The following is a 23,286-nucleotide window of genomic DNA, read 5'->3' as shown; positions in this document are numbered from 1 at the left end:
ATTGCAAACAAAATAACATATTTTTAGCATAAAATGGAACTCATTTCAATTTTTATTGTGTTAAAAATAATTTACAGACAAATCGTTTAAAATTAATAAATAAATTAATAATTAATTAAAAAATATTAATTTAATAAAAAGAAACCTTAAATTTTTTAGAATCATTTTTAACATTTTGGAAAAAGCAAGAATTGTTCAAAATTTTTAATTAAAATTCTTCAAATAATTAATTACTTTTTTAAAATAATTTTTAAAATTTCAATCACTTTTAAAAGATTTTACCAAATTTTAATTGTTTGGAAACTTTTTAATTGTATATAATTGAAAAGCTATTAGTGAAAAATGATTTGAAAATATTTTTAAAAGATTAATTTTAAGAATTTCTTTATTATAAAGTTTTGCAAATATTTTACCTTGCTAACTTTTAAAAAAACTTGAGTCACAATTATTAAAAAATAATTGAATTTTTGTATTTAAATAATTGAATTCTCGGAAAACTTTCGAAAAATTATTAACAATAATTTATTTACAGAAGAACTTTAGTTAAAAATTGAAGAAAAGAATTGAATTTTAGAATAATTATTATAATTTTTAGAAATTCCTAAATTTTAAAAGGTTTCAAATTGTAATTCTTTTAGTGGAAAAACAATTCAGAAGTATTTTAATATTTATTTAACAACATTATTCAAGTTAAGAATAATTATGATGTTTTATTTTACAAATAGAATTTCGATTTTGAATTTTGGAAAAAGAATTATTTCCGAATGGGTAAATAATTTTTGAAATAATGCATTTGGCAACGAATCGTTTTTGTCACTGCTTTTTAATTCAGAAAAGACTGGCGTCAGAGTGGGGGCAACAAGAGCGAGAGAGATATTTCGAAATGTCTCACTCGCTCTCGTTTCCCCCACTCCATAAGCAATGACAAAATCGTCGGAGTGGGGACAATGGGAGCGAGTGAGACATTTCCAGACGTCTCTCTCGCTCTCGTTATCCCCACTCTTTTGTTCACTCTGACTCCATAAAAGTCACGAAAATAAGAGATAAATAAGAGTGGAAATGCTAATTATTACTAATATTATTATTAATAAACACGAAATATTTAGAAAAAACAATCGAAGTAAACCAAAGTAAGAAAAAACAAAAAATAAAACTCGGTACAAATAAATATTTATTCGATAATTGTTTGACTGAATCAAACAATTTTTTCCAGGTTGCAAAAATTATCAGAATTTTCATGCTAAAGCAGTCAAAATTCGATCATGTTTACTAATTCGGAAAAAAATACCCATTAACCTTATTAGGTTCTGTAAGTTTTCTTAAAAAAAAAAAAAGAAAATTTGATATTTTTTCCTTCGCCATTTTTTTCGAACAATATCTTAACTATAGAATAAACGAAGCCGCGAGAAATCGTTATTACCCAGGTAAAGTAGATTTTTACTTCAGAGAGACGTTCACAGATCGGCGGAACCTAAGAAACTGGGCATTAAAGTACCTAATAATTGTTGGGGGGGGGGCATGATGGCGGAACGAGGCGGAGCTCACTGCTAGCGAATATTTTAAGTTTGCGCGCGTAGGTTGCGGGTGCGAGCGAGGGAGAAACAAGTCCAAAGAGAGAAAGGCGGAATTTCTCTCTTTCAAGCATAAGAGAGAGAGAATAAGAGAGCAAGAGCCGCTTGGTAGATGATGGCCGCCTCTGATCGTCGTTTGGAAAAAGGAACTTCGAACGTATATAGTTTCCTATTCCGGACTTAATTAAAACCAAATTCTCCTTTAATTGGTGCTGAGCTTCTCGATATTTTGCGATAGGTATTTCTTTATTTTTTCTCCCTTTTGCCATTCTTTATACCATTTTTCATAAATTCCACACTACACGCGCTATCGATTCTTGCAATTATAATTATAACCCTTCTTCAATTAACTTTCTTTAGCGAGATGAGAATAAAATCAAAAACCATAAATAGAAATCCTAAATTAAAAAAAAAACAAAAAAATCTAGTCTTTAACAATTATTGTTTTAACAATCGGAAGCGATTTTTAAGACAATAATTGTTAAAGACTAGATTTTCATTTCTTTCTTACCAAGAAAACAACATTTTTCTATTTAGAAATAATTGAAAAAATTATTAAAAACGTCTTTTGGTGGAATAAATAATAATTTATTCCCGCGATCAGACAGTGGTGCAATTTTTTTACGAGTACCAAGCCGAATGTTAATTTATACTCAGGCCAGGATCTGCTACAATTTACGACAAGCCATAACAGCCCCAAATAAGATTTTAGATTACCGTTTTAGCATTTTCCAATAGGGAGCCACCTGACTCCGAAAAAATCTATGGATCCCTTGCCTATTCTCACGGGAGGAGTGGTTTTTTCTCTCTCTCTCTTTCTTTTTCTTCCGCTAAAGGGTGTTCTCTTCTGTATGCAACTGCAACCTCATTGGATGGCATTCTTAGAAATTTTTCGAAAATTGAAAAAAGTTGGACAAAAAAATAAATGATAAAAATCTTGGTTTTTCTATTAAATTATAAAATTTCCTTGAACTTTTGTAGTTAAAAATAAAAAGTGACCTAGTGTGGGATTTTGTAAATTGAATTTTGATTTTATTTTGATTTTGAATTTAACATTTACTTTGACTTTAGTTTTGACTTTTACTTATAAACATTTTATTCGATTTTGACTTTGACTTTGACTTTGACTCTACCGTTCTTTTTAACTTCAAATTTGACATTAACTTTGACTTTTGACTCGATTTTGAATTTTGAAATTTACTTTTACATTAAATTTACATGTAACTTAAAAATTTGATTCGATTTTGACTTTAATATTGACATTGAGTTTGACTTTGATTCTAAACTTGCCTTTAAATTCAAATTTGACATTAACTTTGACTTTTGACTCGATTTTGAATTTTGAAATTTACTTTTACATTAAATTTACATTTAACTTACAAATTTGATTCGATTTTGACTTTAATATTGACATTGAGTTTGACTTTGACTCTAAACTTGCCTTTAAATTCAAATTTGACATTAACTGTGACTTTTACTTTGACAATTTGATTCGATATTGAATTTAACATTGACTTTGACATTTAACATTGACTGTAAATTTGACTTTTGATTCGCTTTTTGTTTTGACATTGACTATGACTTTGATTTCGTCTTTAACATTGAGTTTGACTTTGACTTTAAATTTGACTAGATTTTTATATTTGACTTTAATTTCAACTTTTGACTTTCACTGTAAATTCGACTTTTACTTTGACAAGTATTTTGATATTGACGTTTACTTTAAATTTGACTTTTAATTTGACGTTTTATTTGATTTTACATTGACTTTGACTTTAACTTTGAATCTAAATTTGACTTTTGATTCACTTTTTACTTTGACATTCACTACGAATTTGATTTTAACTTTAACATTGAGTTTGACTTTAAATTTGACTTTGACATTTTACTAGATTTTCACTTTGATTTTGACTCTAAATTAGACTTTAACTTTGCCTCGTATTTTGATATTTTGACATTGTCTTTGATTTAAAATTGACATTTAACTTTGACTTTCACTTTGACATTTGCTTCAATTTTGAATTTGACATTAACTTTGACTACAAATTTGGCTTTTGATTTCATTTTTTCTTTGACATTGACTTCGAATTCGACATTTTTAATTTCACATTGATTTTAACTTTAACTTTTACTTTAAATTCGACTTTAACTTGTATTTTGATATTGACTTTTACTCTAAATTTGACTTTTAATTTGACACTTTATTCGTTTCTTACACATTGTCTTTGACTTTAAATTTAAAATTAAACTTGACTTTAACTTTGGAATTTTATTCGATTTTGAATTTGACATTAACTTAAAATTTGACATTTGATTCGATTTTCACTTTCACATTGATTTCAACTTTGACTTTCACTTTAAATTCGACTACAATTTATTTAACATTGATATTGACTTTCACTTTAAATTTAACTTCAACTTTGACTTTTAGTTTTAAATTTGACTTTAAATTTGACTTTCAAAATTAAAAGAAACTCTGAGATTAAATTTTAAACTTTCATTTGACATTTACTTTGACATTTGGATTATTTTTCTTTATACATTTTATTCCACATTATTAACTTGAGAGAAATGGGCGTTTCTGTACATTTTACTCTAAATCTCTCCGTATATTTTTTTTGTGTATATTTTTGCGTATATATTTTATTCTCAATTTTTTTTTTCCTTAAAAACACATTTTGATATCCAAACCAATCTCTCCTTCCATCCATGTCCTTTTCCACCCATTTCCCCCTCTCTCCCTTTTATATAGAGCACACGTTCCTCTTCACACGCTCTTCCACTTATAACCCCTCGTGCCACCACCCTGATAAACTCGGGGGTCGAATATAGAAGCAAGGGATGTCTAGTATACCCTGGACTGCACTCGGTTTCATAGGATGGTCCCGGGAAATGGTCTATCTCCCGACACCTATACCTTCGTCTTTATTTCCGCTGACCGTATGCTGCCACTATTCCCCCCTCCACATCACCCCTTTTCTCTCAACTCAAGCTCCAGACAATGTCGACAGTAATTCCCCCCGCCCCTTGTTTCGATGACTAAAACGAACCATGCTGGTAAAAAAAAAAAATTCTTTTCTTCTTTTTGCTAAAAATTTTTCTACATTATATTTTACGTATATATAGAGTGAAACAAAAGGGCTGACAAAGGGTGAGAAAAGGGACGAAATTCTTTAAAGAATGTTTGAATTTTATTAGAATTTAGAAATTATTATTATTAAATATTCTAAACAAAATATTAATTATATTATTAAATTATTACTTTTATTATCTTTATCCACTTTACAATTTATTGTACAGTACTCTTTGAAATTGAATTAATAAAAATGATTGATAATTTAAAGTAGTGAATGACTTTTTGCTTTTGAATTCGTAAATTTTACTACAAAATAGTGATTTTTACTAATTTATTAGTAAAATTTACTAATTGATACTAATTGAAAAAAAGTCAGTTACTAATTCAAATTATTTTTACTAATTCAAATTTAGAGAGTAGGAGAATGTTTACTATATACAGCAATTTTTTTTAAATTTTCGCTTATTTTTTTTTTTATTTGGTAGTCTTTAATTAAGTAATTTTTAAAAATTAGAAAATATAATCCAGCCTTGGGTTTATAAAACAAAAATAACATTTCTGTAAATATTATTCTCGAGGAAAAAATTTTTCTCAAGTGACGATGAAAGTATTCTCAGTTAACGCTCATATCCCGGAGAAATCCACTGGTTCTCGTTCGATCACCAAAGTTAAGCTCCGTTGAGCGCGGTTAGTACTTGGATGGGTGACCGCTTGGGAATACCGCGTAGTGTTAGCTTCTTTTTTTTCAATTTTTATCAATTCTTTTCCTTAGTTTAACTAAAAATTTTTTATTTTTTACTACTTTTAAAACATATTTTTTGAGTAGATCCTATTTTTTACTCCTTTCTAGAATATTAATCATTTAGCAATTTTTTTTATAATTTTTTATTTTAAATAGAATTATTACTAGAGGAATATAGTCTGGGTTGGACCTTAGTCAAGGTTGGACCCCCGATATTTTTTAAAAAAGAACACTAGCGCCACCCATGCGCGTAATATTAAATAACTGACTAAGAAATGGGAAAAAAAGTTAGTCCCTTGTCATAATTTCGTATTTTATTCGAAAAAGTTAAATTAAATTTTAAATTCTATTTAGTGGAACAGCTTACAGAATATGTGAAGAATTTAATTTTTAATATTTTAAACATTTAAACAAAAGTTGGATTTGAATTACAAAAATTACAATTTTCTGTCAATGAGAAACGATTTAGGTAGCAATAACCTAAAATTAAAAAATATTTCTTAATTTAAGAATATTGTAATTTTTTATTCAAATGCAACTTTTGTTTAAACTTTAAAATATTAAAAATTAAATTCTTTAAGCCTCAAGTAAATAGAATTTAAAATTTAATTTAACTTCTTTATATAAAATACGAACTATGGCATAAAATTATTTTTATAGTAATTTTTTGAAAGGAAATCAATGGTCAGAAAATAAAATCCAGCAGAAAATATTCTGACCCTTTTTGAATTTTTATTTTTCTTGAAGATTGATAGATTTTAAAACCCATCCGTAATTTTGTAGAAAATATGTTTTTGTATCTATCTACAAAAAATTATCGAATGAAAAAATTAATTTCTTCTAATTTTTGAAGCACTTTTTTGAAAAAAAACATTGTTTTTAAGTAGAAAATGCTAAAAATACCATTATTATTAAATTTTTTTTATATTTAAATTCACTTGTTTATTTTTCTAACTAATTTCAAATCATACTTTTTCAAAATATAAAATATAAAAAAATTATAATAAAATTATGATTTGAAATTAGTTAGAAAAATAAACTTGTGAATTTACATTAAAAAAATTGTATAAAAATGGTATTTTTACCTAAATATTATTTTACCTAAATTAGTATTTAACCTAAAAACAATGTTTTTTTTCAAAAAAAATGCTTCAAAAATTTTTGGAAAAATTAATTTTTTCATTCGGTAATTTTTTTGTAAATAGTGTCACGTTACCGTAACTAATAATAACTAATAATAATAATAATGGTAGTAATGATAATAAAAATAATAATGGCAACAATAATTATTAACTATTATTTATTATTATATTATTATTATTAATTATCTATACTATTATTAACGCTTTGTATTATTAGAACAATAAGTAGTAGTGGCTACCATCGTGTCTTACCAGAACGGCCGCTACTACTTGCGAGTAGTTCCAGAACTGTAGCGGCGCTAGTGCTAAGGGAATATTTTTTTTCTCACTAAACTAACAATATTTACAAGGCTATTAAAACTGTTAAAAATCAATTTATAAAAAGTGATTAATAATATTTATTATTTATCATCAATTAAGAGAAGATAAGTTATTAATCATTATTTTTGTTACAATTATTATGTTTCACATATATATTATTTTTATTTTTTTTCCACAAACAGATTCCAAAGAAATAAATTAACTGCATAATAAATAATAATATATTATACATTGACAATAAATAAATAATAATAATAATCAAATAAATAATAATTTTATACGGGTGATTCTACACGACGTGATAACTTTTGAGAGAAATTTTTTTTACAAATTTTTTTTTTCAAATAATTTTTTTTCCTACCTTGACCTGTTTAAAGAAGCTTGAAAATAATTATTTTGTTGATATTTGAGCTTAATTTTTTTTTCTCTTACATAAACAATTTTTAAATTTTTACTTTGCAGGTTAAATAATAAGTAGAAAGAAGTCAAGTAATTATTGTAGTTTTAAACCTAAAAATGCTATTTCTTTTTGTAAATTTAACGCATAAATACAACTTGTGAACTTGATAATATAAATAGTAAGTAAAATCGCGCCAAAATTTAAATAAAAATAAAAAAAAATCCATGAATATGTAAACTATCGGTTATAAATAAAAAAAAATAGTAGGGAAAGTATTAAAAAAATATTTTTACACAAATTTATAAATTTTTTCTTAAAAAAAGTTTTTCTAAAAAGTTATAATTTCTATAATATTTATTTTCCTATTTGTGAAATTTTATAAGTTTGATAAAAGTTAGAAAATTGTAAAAAAAATTAAGATTAAAACTATTTTGCATATTTTCTGTAACTCGATAACAATTTTGTTTAAAAAATTATAAGTTTCTTTTTGAAAATGAAGAAAAATTTTTATAAAATTACTATTTCTTATCACAATTTATTAACAAAATTCTGTTCTTCCTTTGAAAACAGAAAAAATAATAATTTCCATCATTTTTATACGAAAAATTTCCAAAATTAATATATATATAAAATATATTTTTTATTTTTAGAAAATTTTAAATATCTTTAGGCGAAAAAATTCCTATAATTTCTATTTCTTAATTAGGATTTTTAACCAGATTATTTAAAGATTTTGTTAAAAAATCTGCATAATTTCTATTTTTTATTATAATTTTTTTAACGAATTCTCAAGTATTTTTTTTTTTAAATTAAAAAATTTTCGTAAATATTATTTTTTAATCATTATACCCATTGATCGTCATTACAAAAAATTGAATATTATTAGAAAAAAATTTTCTTTGAAAATTACCTTTATTAGAAAAAGAAATTTTTAGAAAATAACCTTCATTAGAAGAAAGAAAAATAGAAAATCACCTTCATTAGAAAAAAGTTTTTTAAAAATTCACCTTTATTAGAAAAAAAATTTTAAGAAAATACGTTTTAGAAAAATTGTACCACAACCGCTGTTTTGTCCTCTTTCACTTTCTTTTTCCTGTTTTTTTTGTTCTTTTTTACGTTCTTTTTTCGATTTTTATTTATTTTTTCTTTTCCTCATTTTTATGGTCTTCTTTTTAATTTTTAAAAGCTAGTTTATTAACTATTTAATGAGTTATTTTTTCAGTTTTCTGAGGATGGCAAAAATTGAGACAAAAAACGAATCAAAATGTTGCTTTGAGGCAACATTTTGATTCGTTTTTTGTCTCAATTTACCATCCTCAGAAAAACTGTAACTATTAATTATTTATTATTAATTATTAATTTATTTATTTGTTAATATTTAATGAAAAAAAATATTATTAAAAAAATAGTGTTATAACAAATTTTTCTCCTCTCAAGAAACAAATTCCCCTTGTTTATAGTGATCAATTAAAGAAATTCCATAGCAATAGTCATAAGCGCAGTAAAAATTGGAACTCACTTGGAAATAAGCATTAGTTTTATCTTATTGCAATCATCTCCATATTACATTTATACTTGTGGAGTAGGGAGTGTACATATAGGACTATAAAGAAAAAAAAAAGTCAAATCCAAGGCTATTTCTCACTTTACGGTGCGAGCGAGCGCGGACTATACACGCAATATTCATATAATATATAAAACATATATACACAAAAGCCGAACTATCCAAGTTGGGATTATTGCTCGATGCCAATAGTAATAAGGAAGATAGCAATATACACACACTCAATATGCTGCTAAATCGATATATAAAACGAATAATATATCCTAGCTTATAAATTCATATTGCGTACACGCGTCTATACACATGCAAATATAAATATATATATATGTAGAGTGCATTTTAATATTTTAAAACATAGGCCCACGCATCTCTCTCTTTTTCCCTCTTTTTCTCTCCCTCGAAAGAACCGGATGCGTCTCGCGAAATAAGATATTATAATCTCGCGCTTTCGATCGTAAATATTTTCGCGGCGACATTGCATTAAAGACCCGCTGTAAAATCGTGCAACGTGTTACCCCGGATACTCACCCTGCCGAATCGGTGACATTTCTTTTTTTTTCTCCGCTTTTTTTTCAACTCGAAGTTGTCCATTAGTGGTGTTAATTAATTTTTACTGATATTTAAAACAAAAAAAAAAAAAAATTGTCGATCGCTTTTGGATAAAGTTTGTATTTTTGTAATTTTACTCCCGGATTTTTTTCGCCTAAAAAAAAAACAAAGAAAAGAAAATGGTAAATGGCCGTAAATTGAATTTTGGGGTTGGCGCAGAAATGGCGCAGAAACAAACGGAAAAATGTTTGTTTGAAATAATCAAATATTGAATCAATAAATACATTTTTCTATACAGTAAACGAGAGGTTTGTTAGCTTCAACTAAAAATTTACTTCAGATGTTTATTTTGACGATGACTTTTAACTTTTACTTACTTTTTTTGAGTTTGACTTTGACGTTAACTTTCAATTTTCACTTTGACTTTCATAATCAAAGGCAAAGTCAATTTAGAGTCAAAATTAAATTCAAAGTCTAAATCAAATAAAAAGTCTAGATAAAAAATCGCACGGGTTTCGACTTGATTTTGACAATGACTACAGATTTTAACTTTGAGTTTGACTTTCACTTTTGTTTTCAAATTCGAAGTTAAAATAAAAAAGTCAATTAAAGTCATTGTCAAAGTCAAATTAAAATCAAAAGTTAAAATCAAATTACAAAATCGCACTCGTGGAATTTTTTAAGTAGACTTTCCATTCGATTTAGACTTTGAATTTCATTTTGACTCTAAATTTGACTTTGCCTTTGATTATGAAAGTCAAAGTGAAAATGAAAGTTAAAGTCAAAGTCAAACTCAAAGTTAGAGTAAAAGTCAAAATTTTTTACTCACCCAATTTTCTAATTTGACTTTGACTTTCGCTTTGATTTTGACTTTGACAATGATTCCAAGGAGCTTTGACTCTTATTTTCATTCTGACTTTGACTTTGACATTGAAATTAACTTTCACTTTGACTTTGACTTTCATTTTAAATTTCAAAGTTAAGACAAAAATGTCAATAAAAGTTATGGTCAAAGTCAAATTCGAAACGAAACTCAAAGTCAAATTTTAAAAACGCACCTAATTTTGTAATTGGACTTTGACTTTTGCTACAATTTTAACTTTGACATTGATCTTCAAATTCACTCTGATTTTCACTTTCACTTTGACATTGACTTTCACTTTGACTTTCAAAATCAAAATCAAAGTAAACGTCACAGTTAGAATGAAAATGAAAGTCAAAGTCAATGTCAAAGTCGAAGCGAAAGTCAATAAGTGAAATTACAAAATAAATAAATAAAATTTATTACAAATAAATATTTTCAAAGTAAAAGTCAGAGTGAAAATTAAAATCAAAATTAAATTCAAGGTCACTGTCAAAGTCAAATTCAAAGTCGAAGTCAAAATCGAATTGAAAGTCAAGGAGAGCGAATCAAAGTTTTTTTTTCAAAAAAATATTTAAAACAAACTTTATTTATAATAACCAGAAAATAATGTTCACAATTTGGTTGAAAATTTGAAAATTTGAAATTTGGTTAAATAATGTAATATTAACTCTGAATTATTTTGTTCGAAACTATTAGAACACTTTTTTCAAAATATCAAAATTAAAAAGAAAAAAGAACGAAATTTCCTTTCCAGCTGCTGATTATTATCTCACGAAAGTCTTTATATACAAATTAACCGCGTCTTTTTAAAAAACGATTGTAAAAATTTCGTGTAAAAAAACGATTTCATGTAAATTTATTGTATATTTTTATGACTTGTTATATTATTTTACGGTATATTATGATTCTTTATGTCACATTATATTTTTTATGGCATGTTACACTCCTTTTTTTCGGGGGGGAGTGAGGAGGGGAGAGAGAGAGGTGGGGTGGGGGTTTATGACATATTATGTTATTTGATGCCATTCAACTACTGCCGAATGACACGTTACACAATTTTATCATCTCTTTTATATTTTACGTTCAACTAAAGTTGTCTAAAAAATGTTAGATTATTATTACAATGAATTGAATGTTGGTTTTCTAAGTTCCTTTTTTGATTTCCTATCTTTGAAAGATTCGTTTTATTTTTATTTTTTATTCATTTTTTTCCTTTTTTCATGATTTTCTTCATTTGTTCTTATTTTTATCAATTTTTTCTTATTTTTATCATTTTTTCTTTAAATATTAATGAGTTAAAATTTAACTGCGATTTGAATTACTTACTGATTTTTTGCTATTGAATTAGTTAAAATTTACTTGTTTTTAAAGTGTAGGGAATTTTTTTTTAATTGCGATTCAAAAGGAAAAAGTGATGAAAATTTTAACTGATGATTTAAGTTAAGTTAGTATTGGAAACTTAGTAATTAGGAAAAACCTTACTACTAGGAACTTGGAACTTGAAAAAATCTCACTACTAGGAGTTTAGTACTTGGCGAAAACTTCATATTTAGGAAAACATCAGTATTACTAGGAAGAGTGAACCTAGAAAATTCTTAGAAGCAGAACTAGTAAATTATTTCTTAGGAAAAACTTGGAACTAGAAAATTATTACTTAGGAAAATTTTATAACTAGGAACTTATATCTTGGAAAAATCTTAATACTAGGAAATTAGAATTACAAAAATAGTACTAGGAAATAATAAAAGAAAAATTTTTTTAACTAGAAACATAGTAGTTAGGAAAACCTCAGTACTAGGAACTTAGAACTTGGAAAAACCTTATTACTAGGAAATTAGTACTTAAGGAAACTATTTTGAAAACTCGCAGTATATTAAAGAACATACGAGTACTAGTAATACCTTAATACTAGGAAATTAATACTTAGGAAAACCTTAGTACTAGGAAATTAGTACTTAATGAATCTTTAGTATCTTGAAAATTCTCAGTATATTAAGAAATATAATAGTACTAGTACAACCTCAGTACTAGGAACTTAATACTACGAAAAATATTTATTAGAAACATAGAGGTTAAGAAAACTTACTAACTAGGAACCTAGTACTTAGGAAAATTTAATTACTAGGAATTTATAAATAAGAACTTTATAGCTTTAACTATAACTAGAAACTTATTACTTAGGAAAACCTTAGTACTAGGAAATTAGTACTTAAAAATAATTTGTACTTTTGTTAATCCTAGTACAAAAATTAACAGTAGTTAATGTAGGGAATTGTTTTTCTAATTCCAATCGAAAAAATTTAAAAGTAGTAGTACTATTTAAAACAGTTTTTTAAGGATATCAAATTGAGACAAAAAACGAATCAAAATGTTGCAACATTTTGATTCGTTTTTTGCCTCAATTTGATATCCTTAAAAAAACTGAAAAAATATCCCATTAAATAGTTAATAAACTAGCTTTTAAAAATTAAAAAGAGGACCAAAAAAATAAAAATCGAAAAAAGAACGTAAAAAAGGACAAAAAACGTGAAAGAGGACAAAAAAAGTGGAAAAAGAACGTAAGAGAGAAAAAAGAAAAAAAAGAAAAGAAAAAATAACGTAAAAAAACCAAAAACAGTTAAAATTCAAGAGCAGTTTTCTCAAAGCAAGAAAAGAAAGACACACAGAATCCATAGTGAATAAAATCGGAATGTATCGTCAAATGTAAAGTTGACTCTATTCCGCATTGCGCGCAGCATCTTGTGGATTTTTTGCCTCTCTCTCTCTCGCTCTCTACTTTTTTTTTTGTTGTGTGTGAATGCAGATCCCTCGACAAACTAAGCGCCATCTGTGGAATGAAGTTTCTTTTCTGGTTACTCCCCTCCTCTTGAATCAGATTTTTCTCCCACTCTTGGGGGATTCTGTTGCTGTTACTCTCTCTCTCTCTCCCTACTTCCCGCGTTCATCGGCCAAATACATATTTCACGGACATTCATGATGGCCGCCAAGCATCTGTGTGAACCTGTCTGGCTAGGACTGAGTCGTTTCCGAGCCTCGAATCAGGCCCCCAAACGGAATCGTCCGAGGGCCCCTCGGCTTTATTCCCGAGGAGTCACGAACTCACTTTCGGATTCATTGGCGTAATGTTAATTTTTATTAACTGCTAAAGGAGCACTTATTGCTTCTCTTTTTTTTCGTTTGCTAGAATTTACTTCTTTATTGTTTGATTTTACTTATTTGCTAGAATTTTCTTCTTTATTGTTTGATTTTACTTATTTGCTAGAATTTTCTTCTTTATTGTTTGGTTTTACTTATTTGCTAGAATTTTCTTCTTTATTGTTTGGTTTTGTTTATTTGCCAGAATTTTCTTCTTTATTGTTGTAAGTTTTCTTCTCTATTGTCAGGTCTTCTTCTTTATTGTTAAGTTTCCTGATTTATTTGCTAGAATTACCTTCTTTATTGTTAGGTTTTATTTATTTGCTGAAATTTACTTCTTCATTGTTTGGTTTTATTTATTTGCTAGAATTTTATCCTTTATTGTTGTAGATCTTCTTCTATATTGTTAGATTTTCTGCTTTCTTTGCTAGAATTCCCTTCTTTATTGTTATTCGGTTTTCATCTTTTTTTTTATTAGGTTTCTCGCATTATTTGCTAGAATTTTCTTCTTTACGGTTATTAGTTTTCTTTCTTTATTGTTAAGTTTCTTGCTTTATTTGCTAGAATTTCCCCCTTTACTATTAATAGGTTACTTTCTTTATTATTGATTTTTCTATTTTTGCTACGTTTCTTCTTTATTTGCTAGAATCCTTTTCTTTAGCGTTAATTTCCCTTTCTTTGTTTTTCTTTCTTTCTTTATTTCTTATCTTGAGGTTTGCTTCTTTACGTGCTAGAATTTTCTTCTTTATTTCTAATTTTGTTTCGATATTTGCTAGAATCGCTTTCTTCACTATTAGTCTCCTTTTTTAATGCTAGATTTTCTTCTTTATTTGCTGAAATCATCTTCTTTATTGTTAGTTTTCCTTTCTTTGCTAGGCTTTCATTTTTATTCGCTAAAGTTTCCTCCTTTTCTAGATTTTTTATTTTTATTTGCTAAAATTTACTTCTTCATTGTTAGGATTTATTTATTCGCTGGGGAATTTTTTTCTTTACTACTAGGTTTTCATATTTATTTGCTAGAATTTCCTACTGTATTGTTATTTGGTTTCTATCTCCATTTACTAGAATTTACTCGTTTACTGTTTTTAAGTTTCTTTCTTTAAAATTAATTTTCTTTTTTTTACATTCTTTCTTCCTTATTTATTATTCTTCTTTCTTCTTTATATCGCCTTATTTATAAATAATAATTTTTCGTAATTATTTTTAATAATTAATATTTAATTAATTTTTCATTTTATTAATAGGTTTGCTTCTTTATTTGCTAGAATTATTTTCTTTATTGTTATTAGGTTTCTTTCTTTTTTGTTAGGTTTTCTTCTATATTTACTAGAATTTCTTCCATTAATGTTATTAGGTTTCTTTCTTTATTGTTAGTTTTTCTTAATTTGCTATGATTCTTGTATATTTGCTAGAAATTCCTCCTTTACAGTTATTCGGTTTTTTGTTATTGTTAATTTTTTTTTCTTTGCCAGGTTTTCTTCTTTATTCGCTAGAATTGCTTCCCTTATTATTAGTTTTCCCATTTTAATACTGGGCATTCTTCTTTACTTACTATAATTTTTTTATTCCTAAATATTCTTCGTTATTTGCTAGAATTGCTTTCTCTATCGTAAATTTTCTTTTTTAGTCCTATGTTTCTTCTTTATTTGATAGAATCGCCTTCTGTAATTAGGTTCCGTTCTTTATTATTGATTTTTTTTTCTTTGCTAGGCTTTCTTTCTAAATTTGCTAGAATCACCTTTTCTATTGGTAGTTTTTTTTTCTTGTTTCTAGGTTCGCTTCTTTGTTTGCTAGGCATTCCTTTTTACTTACTATAATTTTTTTTATTCTTAAATTTTCTTCGTTATTTGCTAGAATTGCTTTTTTTGTTGTTAATTTTCTGATTTTATACTATGTTTCTTCTTTACTTGCTAGAATCGCCTTCTTTAAGGTTATTTTTATTTTTTTGGCAAGGCTTCCTTCTTTATTTGTTAGAATCGCCTAATTTTTTTTAGTTTTTCTTTCTGATTACTAGGTTTATTTCTTCACTTGCTAGAATTTTCTTCTTTCTTGCTAAATTTTCTTCGTTATTTACAAAAATCTTCTTCTTTAGGGTTAGTTTTTCTTCCATTGCTCTTTCTTCTTCATTTGCTAGAATCGCCTTCTTTAATGTTAGTTTTTTTTCAATGTTTCCTTCTTTATTTGCTAGAATTTACTTCTTCATTGTTAGGTTTTATTTATTAACTAGAGTTTTTCCTTCTTTACATTTTTGTTTTCTTATTTATTTGCTAGAATTTTCTCCTTTATTGTTATTCTGTTTCCTTCTTTAATGTTAGGTTTCCTTTTTCTTTGCTAAAATTTCCTCCTTTACTGTTATTAAGTTTCTTTCTTTATTATTAGTTTTTTTTTTTTGCTAGGCTTTCTTTCTAAATTTGCTAGAATCAACTTTTTTATTCGTATAGTTTTTCTTTCTTATTTCTAGGTTCGCTGCTTTGTTTGCTAAAATTTTCTTCCCTTTGATAAATTTTCTTCGTTATTTGCTAGAATCGCCTTCTTTATTGTTATTTTTCCCATTTTATTGCTAGTCATTCTTCTTTATTGTTTTTATTCTTTATTGTATTTATTTTCTTTCCTTCTCGAAATTACATTTAACAATCGAATCTGACTTTTATTTTAAAAAATAAAACAGAAAACTGATATTACACATTAGAAGAGCAATAAAAAATAAAAAATAAACAGACAAAACAAATGAATTTGTGGTTCAGTTGAAATCTACATTTACTGCCCGCGAAGAAGTAATTTGAAAAACTAGAAAAGTTAAACATGAAAGAGAATGAAATTTGCGACTGTTACACTTTATGACTTCTAAATAAAGGATCGATATATACACGACAGTAACAATTTTCTTTCAATTATAATAGTTGAGCTCTGCCTATGGAGAGTAAAAATGCAGTAAAGGGGAGTAGAAGGGAGAAGTGAAAAGAGAACCGTAAAACATTTATATCACCCGTGAATATTGATTTTTATATTATCATTATTATTACTATTTTTTACATATAAGCGATATTGATTTAAAAATATATTTTTTCACGATTAAAAATAGAACACAAGATGGAGAGAGAGAGAGAGAAAAAAATGAGAAGAGAAGGAGGACGCAGAGATTATTTCCGAAGTTCTGCTCGGAAAAAGGGGGACAAGCGTATCCATAGCAGTAACGTGACCGAAATTACTCCTGTAATTGCGTAATAACACCCCGTGTTGCTCTCTCTCAACATGGCAATCGCTGCTGGCACGAAAGAAATCTCCGGTAATAAGAGTGTATACTTTGTAGGATAACTACGCGCCTTATAACCGTGGGGGCCCCTTTTCACTGGTTTGCTTATGCGCGCGGACCCACTACCGATCATTATTATAATTATCAAAGTCGTTTCTTATATATCCATCGGAACCATTATTCTGGTATATATATATATGTATACCACAATAATGGTAGATATACATACACATACAAAAAAAAAAACACTATAAACATGAAAATAAAAAATATATATAATATAATATATATTATAAACATGAATATATTTTTATATATTATTTTAATATAAAATATAAAAAATATATTTAAAAAGAACAATGTATATACATATATAGTTTTTTGTGTTTACATAGAAGTAAAGAGGGGGAATTCTTGCCTTATGACACTAGAGAGAGGCGTGCGAAAGTACAGTCACGATTTTTGAGACTACGATTTATTTATGTATGACTGCATCAAAATTCAGGTGCTACACTATAAATAGGAATCATCTTTTGTTTCATCCAAGACCTTGGACAATTCCCCCTCCGCTTCTTTACAAAAAAAAAAAAAAAAAAAAAAAAATGTATTCGCATACGAATATATTTTGAGTATATTATAGTGAAACACATCTGTGACCAAGAACTATATAAACACGTACTTCAAGGACAAAACGACAAAATTATATATACAAATACTTAAGATCAAATTTTTTAGATTTAAATTAATAAGTTCACTAGACTGATACTAAAAATTTCCATACTGGAAAAAAAATTTATTTTATTCAAAGAACCGATTACTTTTCTATTATCAAATATAATAATTATAATTATTATTATGGAGTTATGAGAACACACTGTAAAAAATTTATTTAATTAAAATAACCAATTATTTGTCTAATATCAAATAAATATTTACTTGAATCAAATAATTTTTATATTTGAGTCAATTAAATATTGTATTTGGATCAATAATTTCAGTATGTGAAACAGATGCTATTTAATTAAGAGGAGACTTCGATTTAAATCTTCCATGAAATTATTTTTATATAGTAATTTTTTTTAGAGAAAATCAATAGTCAGAAAATAAAATCAGACAGAAAATATTCTGACCCTTCTTGGATTTTTATTTTTCTTAAAAATTGATAGATTTTAAAATCCGTCAGTAATTTTGTTGAAAATATGTTTTTGTATCTATGGTTACAATTCTTGTTGTTATTTGTTAATTATAATTTATTATTATAATGTTGGTATTATTTGTTAATCTTCAAAAAAATTACAGAATAAAAAAATTAATTTTTCCAATTTTTGAAGAATTTTTTTGAAAAAAATATTGTTTTTAGGTTGAAAGTTCTAAAAAATTCAATTTTTATACAATTTTTTATATGTAAATTCACATGTTTATTTTTCTAACTAATTTCAAATCATAATTTTATCATAATTTTTTTATATTTTAAAAAAGTATGACTTGAAATTAGTTAGAAAAATAAACAAGTAAATTTTAATATAAAAAAATTTAATAAATGGTATTTTTAGCATTTTCTACTTAAAAACAATGTTTTTTTTTCAAAAAAGTGCTTCAAAAATTGAAAAATTAATTTTTTCATTCGATAATTTTTTTGTAGATAGATACAAAAACATATTTTCTACATTACGGATGGATTTTAAAATCTATAATTTTTTTTAAGAAAATTAAAAATCCAAAAAGGGTCAGAATATTTTCTGCTCGATTTTATTTTCTGACCATTGATTTCCTTTCAAAAAATTACTATAAAAATAATTTTATGCCATAGTTTTGTATTTTATATAAAGAAGTTAAATTAAATTTTAAATTCTATTTACTTGAGGCTTAAAGAATTTAATTTTTAATATTTTAAAGAAAAGTTGTATTTGAATAAAAAATTACAATTTACTATGATTAAGAAATATTTTTTAATCGTTTCTCATTGACAGAAAATTGTAATTTTTGTAATTCAAATCCAACTTTTGTTTATATGTTTAAATTATTAAAAATTAAATTCTTCACATATTCTGTAAGCTGTTCCACTAAATAGAATTTAAAATTTAATTTAACTTTTTCGAATAAAATACGAAATTATGACAAGGGACTAACTTTTTTTCCCATTTCTTAGTCAGTTATTTAATATTAGGCGCATGGGTGGCGCTAGTGTTCTTTTTTAAAAAATATCGGGGGTCCAACCTTGACTAAGGTCCAACCCAGACTATATTCCTCTAGTAATAATTCTATTTAAAATAAAAAATTATAAAAAAAATTGCTAAATGATTAATATTCTAGAAAGGAGTAAAATATAAGAACTACTCAAAAAATATGTTTTAAAAGTAGTAAAAATAAAAAATTTTTAGTTAAACTAAGGAAAAGAATTTTAAAAAATTGAAAAAAAGAAGCTAACACTACGCGGTATTCCCAAGCGGTCACCCATCCAAGTACTAACCGCGCTCAACGGAGCTTAACTTTGGTGATCGAACGAGAACCAGTGGATTTCTCCGGGATATGAGCGTTAACTGAGAATACTTTCATCGTTACTTGAGAAAAATTTTTTCCTCGAGAATAGTATTTACAGAAATGTTATTTTTGTTTTATAAACGCAAGGCTGGATTTTATTTTCTAATTTTTAAAAATTATCAAATTAAAGACTACCAAATTAAAAAAATTATCGAAAATTGAAAAAAATTGCTATATAATAAGTATTCTCTTGCAATAAATTGTAAAGTATCAAAATTTTAAGGTATGAATATTATTAATGAAAATTTCCTTTTTTTCAAATGATTCTTGAGAATCATTATTAACTATTAAAGCTTGCAAAGTGAGCTTGCAGAAAAATGTTCTCATAACTCCATAATAATAATATTTCAAATAATAATTATAATTCCAGTAGTTATTATTTGAACAATTATAATTCAAATAAAAATTATTTAAACAATTATAATTCAAATAATTATTATTTAAACAATTATAATTCAAATAATAATTATTATTCCAATCGTTATTATTTAAACAATTATAATTCAAATAATAATTATTAGTCCAATAATTATTATTTAAACAATTATAATTCAAATAATAATTATTATTCCAATAGTTAATTTAATTTAATTTAATTTTTTTTAAATTAATATTCAAAAACAAAGTGTTTCTAAGGATATCAAATTGAGACAAAAAACGAATTAAAATGTTGCTTCGCAACACTTTTGATTTGTTTTTTGTCTCAATTTGATATCCTTAGAATTCTGTGTAATTATTATTCAAACAATTATTATTCAGCAATTCCTATTCAAAAAATTATTATTTAAAATAATTATTACTCAAACAATAATTATTATTCAAATATTTATTATTCAAAAAATTAAATTGTTAATGTTCATTGTTAAATTGTTAAATTGTTAATATTCGTTAACATTTCGTAATCTAATTTAAAATTTAAAAATGAAAACAGTGGAATGCATTTGTTGAATTATTTTTTAAATTCCTGTGCTTTCAGATATAATCTCAATGGAGGGAAGAGCAATTCAGCTCGATGCTCGAATGGCGTTGCCAAGGGGGCAAGATTAAAGTCAAGGGGAGAGGGACGTTTGCCATGTCCTTTGGGCAGACTCCCCCAGACTTCCCTTTAGTGGACTCGGTTGACCGCAAAGTCCATTGTGAGCGTGAGCTCAGGGTCGTCGCTTCAAATGGTTCAGGCATTTTCTCGCAGATGGCAGCAGCAAACGACAGTAGTTTTTTCTTCTTTTTATTTCATCAAATTTCACCAATCAAATTGAGATCCTGCAATTTCTCCAAAAAAAGAAAAAACAAACAAAAAAGGAAGGACGTCATCCCCTTTCTTTTATTTAAACCCAAAAAAAAATAAATAAAAAAAATATCTAATTATTAATTCAATTAAATTAATATTAACTAACTATTACTTAATAATTCCCTTTCTTTTATTTTTAGTTTATTATTATAGTTCTTTTTTATTACCAAAACAATTAAAAAATTACTTATCAATTAAATTAAACGACTTAATATTAATTATTAAATAATTAATTTCATTTGAACCGAAAACGGTAATAAAAAAAATAATTATTAATTCAATTCAATTAGTTACTATTACTAAATGTACCTAGTTATTAATTAATATTGTATTTACCCTAATTATTAATTAATACCGAAAGTCGAGAGAAAGAATTACAATCGTAATAATAAGGAAGAAAAGTATTTCTCCATTTTCAAATAGAAATGGAAAAAAGCAAGTGATATTGGAAAAAAATGAAAAATCAATTACACAAGATTATTTTCATTGAATTATGTTGCATTCCTTGTACATAAGAAATCTCGTGAGAATAATGTGATATATAGTTTATAATAAAAAAAAAACCTATCAATAATTGTAATCATTTCGTGTATAATGTTTATTTGCGAAAGAATATTACACACAGAGTATAGAATATATAATGATGATGATTTATAAATTTGTTAGCGATTGGTAATTTTATATATTACTTTGGCAATTTTATGCATTACATTGAAAATTTTTCTACAATTACTTTGGCAATATTATCTGTTAATATTAAACAATAATGGTCATCGTATAACATTTGAAATGATAGGTGGAAATAAATTTTATCTACTCCCGGAGATTATATTGCGCACACGGTGATTTGTGTATTTATATTTATTCGAATGTTATGATAATTAAGTGAAGGTACTTTTGTTGTGCGCGGTCAAGGTCGTCAACTGAACTAGGAATCATAAATCAATATCGATTAATTGGGTATCATGCTAATTGGAATTTTTAAACACATTCTAGAATTGCTAATCGTTTTTTTCAATGTATAGAGTGTGTGGGAAATTGATTTTTGTATTTTAATTAGTACTCTGGTGGAACTATTTTATTATACTGTGTACTATTTGTACTATTAACTATGTATTTACCATTTAAACGTTGCTTATTACATGATACTATTTAGTATTTAATTCGTATTAAATAGTTACAACTTATTATTGAGTATTTACTATTTACTATTTGGTTTTCAATAGTTACTATTTAGTATTTACTAGTTACTATTTACTATTTAGTATTTAGTATTTATTATTCAGTATTTCCTAGTTACTATTTGCTATTTGGTATTTAGTATTTAGTATTTATTATTCAGTATTTCCTAGTTACTATTTGCTATTTGGTATTTACTATATAGTATTTACTATTGAGCATTTACCATTTTAATTAGTATGTACCAGTTAAGACACAATAGTAAATACTAAATAGTAAAAAATACACAGTAAATAGTAACTCGTAAATACTAAATAGTACAAATGAAATAGTAAATAGTAACTAATAAATACTAAATAGTAACTAGTAATGACTATATATAGTAAATACTAAATAGTAATTACTAAATAGTAATTAGTAAATACTAAATAGCAATTACTAAACATACTTAATATTAAATAGTATCTAGTAATTACTATAAATAGTAAATAGTAAATAGTAATTAGTAACTAGTCAATACTAAATAGTAATTACTAAATATACTAAATATTTTAATAGTAACTGGTAATTACTATAAATTGTAAATACTACATATTAAATAGTAATTAGTAAATAGAAATTACAATAAATAGTAAATACTAAATATTGAAAAGTAATTAGTAACTAGTAAATACTAAATAATAATTATTGAATATACTAATTATTAAATAGTAACTAGTAATTAATATCAATAGTAAATACTAAATATTAAATAGTAACTAGTAATTACTATAAATAGTAAATACTAATTACTAAAAAGTAAATTTTAAATAGTAAATATTAAATAGTAATTACTAAATATATTAAATATTAAATAGTATATAGTAATTACTATAAAAAGCAGGGACCGTCACGAAGCAAAGGTATCGTGTCGGTATCGTGTCGCTACACGATAGGATTCAGCCACGGAGAAAAGTATCGTGTCGCGACACGATGCCGACACGATACCGACACGATCCGATTTTCGTATCGTGTCGCATTACATAAATAGCCGAATCAATTAAATGACACATGGACAATCACATTATACAAAAGTACAAAATAATATTATGGGCCATCCATAAATTACATAAGGTAATTTTTTTAATTTACCCCCCCCCCTCCCCCTCATGTAAGATATTTTACATACATTAGCGCCATTTTTTATTGTTTGTAAGAATTTGCAGACCCCCATACCCCCTAAATGTCTTACGTAATTTATGTAATTACATAACTTAGGTAACTTAGTAACAAATTCAATATGGCGGACATGCGCAGTAGTGCAATTTAGTATTTATTGCTGCGCAGTAGTTGCCCCCCACTTGGACATGCGCAGTAGTGCAAATTAGTACTTATTGCTGCGCAGTAGCCTATCAAAGCACTTGGACATGCGCTGTAGTGTAACTTGATATTTATTGCTGCGCAGTAACATAATTTAGTATTAATTGCTGCGCAGTAGTCTAATCTAGTATTAATCGATGCGCAGTAGTCTAGTTTAGTATTAATTGTTGCGCAGTATGTAGGTCTAATATACTGCGCAGAAATAAATAGTAAATTGCACTACTGCGCAGCAATTAATGCTAAACTAGACTACTGCGCATCAATTAATACTAAATTTGACTACTGCGCATCAATTAATACT

The 23,286-nt window shown here is 26.0% G+C and overlaps 2 non-coding genes across 2 annotated transcripts; one reads left to right on the top strand and one right to left on the bottom strand.

Moving 5' to 3' along the window:
• The first annotated feature begins 5,263 nt into the window (after nt 1–5,263).
• Nucleotides 5,264–5,383, top strand: LOC122511448. The gene has a single exon (XR_006302522.1). It is a non-coding gene; the product is annotated as a 5S ribosomal RNA (ribosomal RNA).
• A 13,656-nt stretch (nt 5,384–19,039) lies between these two features.
• LOC122511447 lies at nt 19,040–19,159 on the bottom strand. Its single transcript, XR_006302521.1, has one exon. It is a non-coding gene; the product is annotated as a 5S ribosomal RNA (ribosomal RNA).
• Between the last annotated feature and the right edge of the window lie 4,127 nt (nt 19,160–23,286).

This window comes from Leptopilina heterotoma, unplaced genomic scaffold (assembly GCF_015476425.1).
Source record: "Leptopilina heterotoma isolate Lh14 unplaced genomic scaffold, ASM1547642v1 Lhet_82, whole genome shotgun sequence".
Lineage (NCBI taxonomy): Eukaryota > Metazoa > Arthropoda > Insecta > Hymenoptera > Figitidae > Leptopilina > Leptopilina heterotoma.
Note: the sequence above shows the minus strand (reverse complement) of the source record. Positions and strands in the feature narration are given on the sequence as shown.